The sequence below is a fragment of the Manacus vitellinus genome, unplaced genomic scaffold, assembly GCF_001715985.3.
Source record: "Manacus vitellinus isolate BGI_N305 unplaced genomic scaffold, ASM171598v3 scaffold_6_pilon, whole genome shotgun sequence".
Lineage (NCBI taxonomy): Eukaryota > Metazoa > Chordata > Aves > Passeriformes > Pipridae > Manacus > Manacus vitellinus.
Window position 1 is genome coordinate 33,397,376 of NW_021940750.1, and position 12,695 is coordinate 33,410,070.

Here is a 12,695-nt window from a genome sequence, read left to right on the forward strand (position 1 = left end):
TGATCCATATAGGCATTTGCGTCAAATGGTGGTGGAATTAGTGCAGTTCAGGCACTTGATAGCGATCCCATCATGAAGGTTCACGTGTCATGCACCACACCATATGGCTCTGCAGGCAAAGCACAGCGTGCTTTGGCCTTACAGGCAAGGAATTAAATGAGGCGTGCAGCTCAGGAACCACCACTGCTCCCTCCTGTTTGCTCACGCCCCAGCCCAGAGCCTGAACCTCTCCCACACCTGAGCACTGCAGAACAGCTGCACTGCCACGGCCACTCTGCTGCCCCCGGGGACTTGCCCTTCTCCTGTGTGGATCATAGGAAGAAGTCAACATATCCAGAATCTTCTTCCACCTTTCAGATCTGGACATGAAGCTGAGGAGGAAGATCTTTTTTTCTTTCCATTGTTTTCTCTGCCACCAACACTGCATTTCGCCCTGGCCTTGCAGCAAGTTGCACTTGGGGCTCATTATAATTGAGCATGGACTATTGATTCAGGTTGCAGACAGTAATCATTCCTTTTCTATCAATAGCTTTGTCACTGACATTTTAAAAATCACACACTTCTTCCTACCATAAAACACTGCTAAGATTAGGTATTCTCTGGAAGCTAAGATTTTTAAACCAAATACAAGTAATTATTTCAAACACAGGGAATTACTTCAGTTTTAAAGACAACACTGATGATGAAACAGTCCTGGAAATCTTTCACTGCATGGGATTACCTTAGAATAAGAAAAAAAACAAGGCATTGGAAGAAGAATGAATAATACTGGTTACTTCCCTGTGGATGTAACATATTTTAGGATGTCTTTTGCTTAAGGAAAAAAAGCAAAAATTCCATCAGGGCTAACAATTATCAGTCTAAACTGGAATTTTTGTGTAAACTAAAATGGTTTAATATCTGGGCAGAGTCTTAGATGGTAATTACTGTCATAGCTGCAGTGTACAACAGGGCAGCTATAACAATTACATTAGCTGATTCTCTACTTGCCTCTACCAACTCATTTCTTTCAGTCCCCAGCCTTTAAGGTGAGATGAGAGGAATACAAATTCCTCAGTCAGTTCTGCATTTGTAATCCTTCTTCCAGAATTAAGACTCAAAACCCGTGCATATGAATACATTAAAATTAATCCTCAAGTTTTGTCCAGCAATTATAATCAATTCCAACGTGTTTTGCTCTGATCACAAATGCTGTTAAAGTTAGGGTCTACTCTGTCTGTGTAGTGCAGTGTTAAGAGGTTCTTTGTGGGGGTTTTAATGTCTGGAAGAAAAAAAATTCTAAACTCTTCACCATGATGATGTCGTTCTGTATCATATTGTTTTCTGTGTGTGGTGACAGCCAAAAGAGTGACACAAAAAAGGCACCTTAACCAGCAGATCTGCTTCCTGTATGTCTTTGAGTCATACTCTCCAACTTTACTGGCAAAAACAAGTTTTTTCTACTGTTAGCACTGTAGCCAGAAAAGCTCAAAGCGCAAATTGCAGCCTACTCCAGATAACATACAAACATTGTCATTTAAGTCCCCCTTATGAAATCACTGTCACTATCACAAGAACCAGAAAGCATAATATGATTATCAGACTGCTTTCTGAGTTTTCAGAACATTTAGATAGGGAAAAAGAAAATCACCTTCTGATTTGTGAACGCTGCTTAAGTAGTATCTGATAATATGCAGAATATTTATGGGCAACAAAGAAATAGGAAACCCATGCAATCAGCTTTTTTATTATGGCCCAATGAATACACTTTGAAATTAACTCATCTGTTTAAATGGGAGAAACAGAATATAACAACAAAGAAATATAGAAGAAAGCACCTGCTATGCTGTTTGTCATTCCCTGTGCAAGTTTTGCAACAGAAAAAACCCCAGAAAAAACAGCCTTAATCAATGTTTCCAGTTAATGGCAATAAAATAGCAAAATCAGCTACTGTTGTTTCTGTGGTCTCAAGCATTTATTCAAAAGTTCTTATTTCAAAATGACTTTGCCAATCAGAAACATGACTCTGAAAGACACACAGTCCTTCCCTACAACTCCCCTTCCTCTTGCACCCTTTCCCCAGCCCCTTTTAATTTGGACTGCAAGTATTAAATGCTGGCTTTATCAAGGGTGATAGCAGAACTCCTGCTGTACCAACAGGCCCAGCATTTTCACCTGACTATCCACCACTATACATTTCAGGTTTCACTGGAGTGACTACTGCTTCCATGGGGCAGCAATGCAAGTACGTAAAACACAATGCTCAGCTAAGTTTAACACCTCTTCATGCCTGTGCACAGAACTTCCACAGATCTGTTTTGCCAAGGCTCAGGACAGGCACACTCATAGGTGCAAACAACATTACAGAGCTCACATGCTGTGAATCACTCCCTGGCCCCAACACAGGCAGTTCAGCCTTCTCGTGCTGGCTGGAGTGCCCACGAGTGCAGGGTGAAAGCGCTGGGTAACAACCCAAGTAAACATCTACCTATTTTTTGCCGTTTTTCTGACTCCGCTGTATGTCAGTTACAATGTTTTACAAACACGTTGTAAAGAACACATTCTACTGGCAACAGAAAACGATGAAGCAGCAGCCCCACGGCAACACGGCAAAGGCAGAATCAGGAGATCTAGATATGGACAAATCCCACTCCCCACTGGGTCTTGCCTGCTTCCCAGGGAGAGCAACTCTACTACAAGTATGTATCATCTGAGCAAACAGGCACATGGATGTACATGTACACACAGAAATACTGATCATTTGCACAAGAGGTGAGTCCTCAAATCCAAAATTCCAGTCATTAACACAGACCAAGGCATTAGCTCAACGTGAGAGCAAGGAAGGAAGACCTGCAGGTCAGGTGTTATGGAGAATTTTGTAGTCCTGACAATGAAGTAACAGACGTGCAACTTATTTCTTGGGTAGTGTTCAAAGGCTATCTTTCCAGGCTTGTGTCTCTAAAAGCAAGGAAAATATTACCTACATCATAGGATGGATTTCAGGGCTAGGCTAGTAAATATTTATGAGAGCCATAAAGTTTATCAGATAAACTACGCTTTAGAAAGACAAAATGTTACTGCTAGGCTGCCAGATCCACAGAGATGCTAAGTTTCTACAAATCCCACCAGATCCAGCATTTTTTTTCTACAGAGGTTCATATTTTCTCTGAAAAAAAATCAGAAATAGATTTGCTTTTAAACCACCTACACACTGAATATACAGAAGTTATTTCTCTTTCTTATTTTTCATTCATAATTAGATCTACTCATGACTATAACAAGATCTTCCTTGTACACTTAAAAATGATTGTGCAAAGTAACTACTGGATATACAAAGGATGTTTTGACAGCCTAGGGTCCTCTACCAAGCAAGACAAGCATCACACTGGTACGAAAACACAGTGCTGGAACACTGCATAGGTACCTGATTGCACCAAGTGAGATCTGCCAACACCAGCCTCAGACCCCTGCCAGGTGTGGGCTCCCTTCTGTACCACACACCATCCTACGGGCTGGGAAACCCAAGAAAAGGGAGGACACCCTTTGGCAGATGACCTGAGGACTGAACCCTGCACACAGCTGTACAGCAGACACATTTCTGGAGTACCCATGTCATTGTCCCTGTCCCTGGCCATGAGCGGGCAGTGGGATCTGCCCCTTTCCCTGACTGGACTTCCACAGGGAGGGAGATGCTGCCATTTCTTCTGCCACTGCAGTTTCACCCCACTGTGCTTCCCAACACCTGAGCTCTCTGTCCTGCCTCACACTGTGCCTCCTCTCACATGGGGGTTCTGCAGCTCCCTGAGGGCCTGTTTATAGAATCATAGAATATTAAGGGGTTGGAACAGATATTAAAGTTCATCTAGTCCCAACCCTCGGCCATGGGCACGGACACCTTCCACTAGACCAGGTTGCTCAAGGCCTTATCCAGCCTGGCCTTGAACACTTCCAGCGATGGGGCATTCGCAACTTCCCTGGACAACCTGTTTCAGTGTCTCGCCACCCTCATGGTAAAGAACTTCTATTACCTAACCTAGGTTTCCCCTCTTTCAATTTGTACCCATTATTCTTTGTCCTATCACTACAGTTCCTGACAGAGTCCCTCTCAAGCTTCCCTGTGGGCTCCCTTCAGATACTGGAAGGTTGCTACGGGGTCCCCACACAACTTTCTCTTCTCCAGGCTGAACAGCCCCAGCTTCCTCAGCCTGTCTTCGTGGAGACGTGCTCCAGTCCTCTTATCAACTTCGTGGCCCCCTCTGGACTTGCTCCAACAGTTCCATGGCCTCCTTATGTTGGGGACACCAGAACCGTACGCAGCGGTCCGGGTGGGGTCTCACAAAGGCTAGGAGCGCTCTAAGCCGCGAGGGCTGCTCCGATCCCAGGAGGACGGCGGGGTCGGCACGGGGGATCAGGGGCCGATCCCCAGTGGGATCAGGGGCCGCTCCCCGGAGGGCGGCCGGCTCGGCACAGGCGGCAGGGGCCGATCGCCGGGAGGGCAGGGCCGGCCCCGGCCCCGCGGCCCCCGCACACGCCGGGCGGGGGGCGGACCTTCCGGTTCATGTCGGCGCTGGGCTGGCGCGGAGGAGCCGCGCGGCCATCCTGGCTTCGTCCGGGAGCGGCGGCGGGGCGGGCGGGGGGCAGGCAGGAAGGAGGCAGCGGCGGGCGGGCACCGACCCACCCGGCACCCACCCAGCGTCCGCAGCCCGCAGGGCGCCGGCCTGTCTTGGAGCTGGGGCGGGCGGCGAATGCGAGCGGCGCGCGCGGTGAAGCGTGGCCGCGGCGGGGAAGGAGAGGGCAGCCCCCCGGGCGGCGGGCCTGCGCTAGCCGTTGCCCCGCGGCCGGCGGCGGAAGAGAAGCCGGCGCGTGGTTGCGGCGCCCCCGCTGCCGCCTCCTTCCCCGCCGCCCTGCGGCTCACCCCCTCCCCTCGGCAGCCGCTCCCTCGCCCGCCTCCCTTCCCTCGGCTCCATCCCTTTCCCCGGCTGCATCTCCTCCCCGCTGGATGAGGCACCCCCCTTCCCGCTGCTGACCCCCGCGGACCCCGGCTGTAGGATGAGCCCGCAGGACTCGGAGGGGGCGAGGCCGCTCCGCTCCCCGAGGAGGATCTAGTGGGGGGGCACCGACGCGACGCCGCCCCCCCGCCAGGCACCTTGTCCTTCATGGTGGCTCCCTGCGACCACCATCTCGGAGCAGACGCGCAGCCCGGGCCCCGTGTGTGTGTCTGTGCGCGCCGCCGCCGCGGCCGCCCGAGTGAGGGAAAATGTCCACTCGGACTCCATTGCCCACGGTGAACGAGCGCGACACCGAGAAACGTGTGATACCGCGGCCGCGGGGGACCCTCTGCCACGCACCCCGCACCCGCCCGGCCCCGCCACCGCGCCCGCCCGCCCGGGGGGCATCGCCCCGCGGGGCGCTGTCAGGAACCTCCCGCCGCCTGTGCGCTGCCCAGATCAACGATTTATTCGGAATCGATTATTTTTTAACCCTTTCCGCAGCGCGGTTCGCCTGTTCCGTGGCATTTGCGGGCATCCCTCCCCCCCCTCCCGCCTCAACCCCAGTGTCCCCTCTTTAATTCACTCTCCGCTATTCGAGTGTCTCCGGGTGGCGGGGATCGGGTTGGTTATGTCGGTAACGGGGATCGGCGGTGGGGAGCGGGGTCCTGGGGGGCTGCTGCCTTCTCCTCATGTGCAAACTTGCTGCTAAAGCAGCCGAATAAACCTCTGGTAAACAGATGGGAATAATTCAGCTCGGGTAGGGGTGGGCTAGGTGACCTAGATAATAGGCCTCTTCCCTGCTTAATTTGCAGGGTTCTCGGTGGTAATGACGCTGTTAGGCTAGTCACCTGTTCAGATGACATTAAAAGGTTTTCTTTATTGGAATTACCCTCCGCACAAGGGAGCCTTTTCCTTCCCTTCCCCCTCACCCCCTTTTTTTTTTTTATTTTTTTACCTTGACAAAGCCAAGGTTTAGGACTTGACGCTTTATTTACAAGATTAAATCAGGCAATATATTAACGATCACAGAGGTCCTATGCTAAAGGAAGAATAAAAAAAAAAGTAGTCCTACCACATAAGCATATAGCCACAAACGAAGCTCAGTAAGGAGACTCCCTTTCTGCAGATAGGAACTGTATTTCTTCCAAGTTAAGACTTACTTGATCCTGGTGTATCCTGTCTAACCATTTTTTCTGCATAGGCTCTGACATGTCCCCAAATGATAAACAGAAGGGAGTTGTCACTCACTGTAGTCTAAAATGAGTAGATTGGTGAACTTTGTGTTCAGCTTTCTGTAAAGGCTATGTGATATTCTTTACAAGGCAGATGCTAAGCTTGACAGAGGAGGCTTTTTTTTTTTTTTGGACAGGCTTTTATGTTTTGGACTGGCATAAAAGGTGGAAACTTTGGTTAAAGATCAGGAAAAACTGTTGGATTGTTCCAGACCATAAATAGTCCGAGAAAAGTGATGGTAGCCCCATTGTTTAAAACAAGACCAGACAAAGCATTAGAAAACATGCTGCATGGAACAATTACTGCATTACTAGGGATTTAGATTTTATTGACATAATAGGCACTTCTAACTTCTGTGATCTTTATTTGTTTTAGCATTACATGCAACCTGCAGGCTAAGGGCTGTATTGAGCAAAAAGCCAACTAGGCATATTTGGCTGTAAAATCTCAATGAGCTTCCTGTCTTGTGGAAGAAAATAATTAAAATATTATGCGGCCCTTCCTATGCCATGGGGAGAGTTGAAGTTGAAACATACTCTACAAAATACTATACAGAGTTTATTTAGATAATTGTTTTAGTCTGTAAGCAGACCTGACTGAGGTTTTCAAGCTCTGTGTGTGTGTGTGTGTGTGTGTAGGCCACACAGTAAATCATTTTAGAGAGCGTTCAGATGAGATTCCCCAGTTAATTCAAACTCTAGTGTGGATAATCTAATGGTGGAAAGACTTAATATGTGCTCGAGGAAACATAATTATTCACAAGCTGTGTGTTCTAGCACTTGAAGTTAGATTTTTACATGTCTTCCACTTAAGGCACCTTGTTCTCACTTCAAAATATTGGTCTAACACTTCTCTTTAGTAATCTTCATAATTTAACATCCATGGATTGTCTTGTTTGCAGATGAACTGCCTTAGGTTTAGGTTAAGGCATATTTTTCAAGTGCTGTAGTCTGTGCTGGTGACCACAGAAATACCTGTAGGTAGTGATATTGACAGGGAGTGATTAATCCCAGTACTCACCAAATCCACTAATACAATAGCATATCCCTCAGGAAGCTCTCCCAGATTATCGTGGGCATCAGCTATCTAGAAATTTTCTAAACCGTATGCTGTTCAGCCTTGCTTAAAAGTAAGTTTAAATCTGACATTTAGTCTGTCTGAATTACCCCTACAGCTGGGAACAGGCCAGGTCTTTTTTGATATCAAATGCGATGATTTTGGTACTTAGCTAACTGTTCATCCACCCGAAATCCGAGCATGTTGTGTTGGCAGGTAAATTGAGCCCTTGGTTCTCTTTCACATAAGAGAAGTCTAATTGGTTAATATTCAGAGGACTCTTTGAAGAGGCTTAAGAGGTGCCAAGGTATTCAGCTAGCCTTTGGGCTATGGTTGTGGACCCCATTAGTGCCTTCTCTCTGCTTGGAAGGCTACCACTGCTGACAAAGGCTTGGCTGGTGTTGGATATGATTGAAGCATGCTGATCATAGCTTATCCGTGCCTATACTTGCAATTTTGAAAATGAAGTTAGCCTCCAGAATGACAGTGAGTGTAAATTATCATTGTCTGTGCTTGCAGTTAACCACGTTCAGCAGTTGGCAACTTCTGTTGAATAAGAAAGGTCTAATTGTCAGTACTTGATTTTTTTTTTTTTCTTTCTAAGGCTTTTTATCAAGACATGTACTGCTGAAGTGGAAATATTGTCACAGTGACTTTCCCCAAAAGCTACTCAGAGCTATCAAGCCTTTAGTGCCTTTGAGATTAAAGAATTTGGCTCCAAGTCACCTGGTTTTGAGAGGAAAGGCATCCCAGATGATCTGTGATCATAGGAACTTCACACTTGGACAGTTGGAAGCTGGCTGTTGGCCTGCGATGAGCTGGCTTCTCACCGCAGAGATAGAGCAGCTCCTCTGGAGCCATGTCTTGTGCAGCAGTGGCTGCCAGCTGCTTAGGGGCAGAAGTGCATGAGAGGATCAGATCTTTTCTGTCTTCCTCAGAAATATGTCCTGCATGTGAGAGGAAAAGCACGAGAGAGAGCAGAGACCTTCTTCATCCAAATCTGGGAGACAGGGTACATGCAGAAGAAGGACTTTAAATGACAGAAGAATGAGTAAACCTGTGCTACTAGTGATGAGAAGGAAGGGAGAGAAGATGGAGGAGAAGTGTGGAAACACAATGGGAAAGGAAAATAGATGGTGGAAAACAAAAGATAAGAAGAGACACAGAGGAATGTGCATGTGGCAGGATGGAGGACAACCAGTGACAAATAGGAGCAGAAGGAGCAAGATTGTGAGGAGTAGGACAACTATTCATTAAAAAAAATATTCAGAGAGTGGGAAGATGATAGCAAACTATAGATAGAAACAAGGAACTACAGGTTCTATGGAGGTTGGAAGATTTTTTTTTTTTAGGAGTGTGAAATAGAAAAGAAAAATCTTGGACTAAACATTTTAATTAAAACCTTCATGTTCATTGCACAGCTGTGTTTTTGGGGGGAAGAAAAGGTAACTGCTTTGAATGTGTTAATTCTGCAGGCCAATCTGAATTAAAAATTTAGGTAATTTAAGGAAAAGCAAGACTAAAATATACTCTTATCTCCATGACTGTGCCTAATGTGAAAAATTTGCTATTGAAAAATGCCAGCATGATGGCAACTGTGCTTGCACAAGACTATACAAAAGGATTCTGTGTAGCAGAAGTATCATCTTTTTTTTTTTTAAATTTAAAAAGGTTTAGTAAAGGTGGTATTAGGTACAAAAATGTAATTTTAAGATACTGTGAAGGTTAGTGCAGTATGTCTTGGTTTATTACCAATTAACTATGAAGTGCATTAGAGCATTTGCAGACAATATGCAAGCTTGCATTGTTCTATATATTATTTATCAGTCTTCTCCTATTACAAATAGATCTGTAATCGGAATGCTTTCTTCCATAGCATGAAATCCTGTGGGGTTTTTTAAAGAAGGGGCTGAGGAGGGAAGTGTTTCTGTGGCCAAAAGTTCTGATAGATTTTCTTCTGCAGGACCATCTGCATTCTTCCATATTTTTCACCAGTTGTAACAAATGTTCTGGTTTGAATTAAATCAGGTGGAGGTGGCAAAATAACTAGAAACAAAAAATATTTTAGGAATTCACCTGGGATGTGTTTTTTTTAGTTCCAACCTTTCACAGACCAGAAAAATGCTCTTTTTTTTTTTTTTTTTTTTGTGCATTTCTTAGTGCCTGGTAGGCCTGGTACTGTGTTTGTACTCAAAAAATACCTAGTGGGGTTGTGTGACGTTTGGAGTCACTGGCTGCTAGTGTTTTCACATTTTAAAGTGGGCAGTTTCATTCTTTGGCTGCGCTAAACAGCCCGTGCTGAGGTGCTGAGGTGTTTAATGGCTTGGTTTCAGTCAGCTCGAGCTGATGGGAGGCTGATGGGGGCATCAGTCTCAGCTGCCTCTTCCCACCCGCCGTTTGTGCCGGCACTAATTACTGTGGGGCTGCGTGACGGGTCTGGTCAGCTCTGATCTGACTGAAATAAACCCTTTAGAAAAGTGGGTTTATCCCCATTCTGTGTGGCTGCAAATAACTGACGGAGAGGAGGATGGGAGTGTCCAGTTCAGGTGGGGAGGGTTAGAAATGCTTCTTGCTATTTTTGTTTTGGTTTAAATTAAAGCAGTTGTGGCACAACTCGAGTTACCTTAGCCCTAGGGTGCTGTTCTACAACTACAGGCAGGTATACAAGTACAGTGATACATCTTTCACAAATTGTGGTGTTTTGCTCCTGGAAAAATCTTTTTTTTCCCCTTCCCTTTTTCCCATTATTTCAGTAACTCGGAATAGCTAGGCTACAAGAGGTTGTTAAAAAGTCAGACTTAGTTCATTAGCACCACTGAATGTGACTTTAATGGTGACCTTAGAATTAGCAATCTGAAAAACAGAACACAACTACAGAAATTATTGAAAGAAGATACACAAAAGGAAACGTGGTATTTCCTAGGCCTTCTTACCCACTCACCTGGTATGCTTACCTGCTCAGTTCTCCATTTTAGTTCTAGTCAAAAGACATATTCATGTTGATGTAAGCGGACAGTTCCTGTTGACAACATGTCTCAGGTGACTCAAGTCAGAGGAATTCTAAGAGTGGAGGCATTTGTCTGCCCAGATCTCCATTTCATATGATATATAAGTAGCATGTGTCTGCAACTTCCTCTTCTTCTCAGTCAAGTAATGCTGCCTCATGGAAGTCAGCCAGATCAAAAAGGGAGGTCACCTTTTTTTTTTTTAGGCTCATGGCTTATCAAGGTTGGCTCTTCTTAGTGTGGAGATCATCTGCCACTAAAAATCTTTAGAAAATATGATAAATAGATGCTTACTGCTCTTAAAATATAAACCTGAAAGATAGTGAGTGTACCTGTGTAGTGCTCCAGTCAGTCTCTTGGATGAAACCCTTAGGTTAAGACAAATTTTTGGCCCATAAAGAGCAGGTTTTTGAGTTCTGTGTGTGTGTATATATACACATATAAACAGAAATTGACTTTCAAATAAAATTCGTTCCTGCAGGGTTAAAGCCTGAACAAAGTTTTCTATCTTCAAGCTCAATGTAGTCTTTGAAAACCAACTGTGAGGGTTTGGGTTTGGTTTTTTGTTGGGTTTTGGTTGGTTTTTTTTGGGAGGGGGGTTGGGTTTTTTGTTGTTGTTTTTTTGTTTTGTTTAGGATGTAATTACTGACAGTGATGATTCTGGAAACAACTTAGTTGGCAGTATTATTGATGAAGAACAGAATATGGTTGGCTCTTCAGCTATTATTCCCCAGGCTGATGTCAATAAATATCCATTTTAATCAGCAGTAAAGAAACTTTTGGCTGGAAAGATATGATGAATGTCAGATCTTGATAATGTGAAGCAACAAAAGAGCTTTTAAAGAGCTTTTCTAACCAGCACCAGACTTATCTTTTTGATTATATAAGCAGGATTTCTTCACTGTTGTGTTGTTCAGTGCTAATCATGGAATTACAGATTCACTCTCTTTCATATGCTGTATAGAGTATGAACCAAATGATGTCGAACATGTCTCAGAGTCTGTAGTGGTTGTACATGGAAAGGGCCCTCTATGTCTGCAAAGGGGAACATCCTTCCTTCACTGAAGGCTTAGTGCTTGGCTGTTGGCACTGTCCCACTCTGATCTTCGGGGCAGTGGGGCACTTGTCACTAGCAATTCCCACTGCAGTTCCACCACTGGTCAGTGGCTGGAATTGTGAGTGTGGAAGTGTTGCTTTGGGTAGCAGTGCTCCCTCTGCCAGGTGGAAGTGTCCTGTGTCCATCCTGTCCGTCTTCATCAGGCTGCTCGGTACGAGCTGGAGCTGTTGTGTCCTGAGTGCTACTCCTGGTTTTCTCCTTTATTTCGCCTTTCTCGCTGAAGTTTGGAAGAAGTAGGGATGTGTGTCAAAGAGGTATAGTTTATGTGTGCTAAAGACTATTTACTCTTCAGGTTCTCCCTTTAAACTGGTTGTTTGATAGATATGACCTAATTAAACCAACCACTTGTTTTCATGAAGTGTCATACCAGTTACATTAATTAATACTATGATGGGCACGATAAAACCTTCCCCTTTTGACAATGGAACATCCAAATTGTTGTTTTCTCTCCCTTAACATCTGTGTTATATTTCTGTTGTCTCCCTTGCTGAATTCTGACCCTTTCAGTTGTTCCACTCAATCATAGCATCCATAATGGTAGGGCTGTTGCCCACTTCAGTGATTAAGCCTGCCCTCATGGATTGGTAACTTTAGTGCCATGTCAGGTAGCACTTTTCTTTGTGGGAGAACATTTAAAATTTTGTGAGATGGAAGCCATGACTGTTTACCCTTAAGATTGATTATGTAGCAAGCTAGTCTAAAAACTGCCTTTTAATTATATGTGCTGGAACCAAATAATTGGTTATGCAGACATCATATGCATACTGGGTCTGACAAAATCCACCTTGCTCCATGTCCTGATTCGTGCCCCGGTCAGTGGTAGGAGGGAAGTAAAATCAGGACAAGTACAAGCCATCTTTTCCTTTTATGGGTTCCTGTTTTATCATCTAGGAAAATAATGCAGTATTTTATAGTATAGGTTGACTTAGGGATTCCCAGAGCAGTAACTGGTATATAAACAATTGTGGTTGAGTGTTTGCTGTGACACCTCTTGGTGGTTGCCAGAAATGTAAGTCTCTGTTTTAACTTTCCAGTAGAATTCCTTCGTCAGCAGTTACAGGGTGCCCTGCTGTTCTGTTTCAGGGATATCTCTGCTCAAAAAGATGCTACCTCTGTGAATATCCTTAAGGCTACCTTTTTTCTCTTACAATGAGTAGTACTCAGCAATCTATGTGTTCTTAAAGACTTTAATGATAAATGGGAAGTAAAATTCAACATGTTGTTAGGAAGGGCTGTAGTGAAATTTTGTCTTTGCATCTTTAATTTAAAATATTTTTTAATTTTTAAAGAACTATGGTATGTTTTCCTGGTAAG

At 44.8% G+C, this 12,695-nt stretch overlaps 1 protein-coding gene across 1 annotated transcript in view; it reads left to right on the top strand.

Annotated features, from left to right (window-relative positions):
- Positions 1–4,911: 4,911 nt before the first annotated feature.
- The window catches only part of MARK3 (microtubule affinity regulating kinase 3), a 60,307-nt gene continuing 52,523 nt past the window's right edge, over positions 4,912–12,695 (top strand). The window contains exon 1 of the mRNA XM_018082202.3: positions 4,912–5,288. The gene's annotated coding sequence lies outside the window, so the exon portion shown is untranslated. The remainder of the gene's footprint in view (positions 5,289–12,695) is intronic.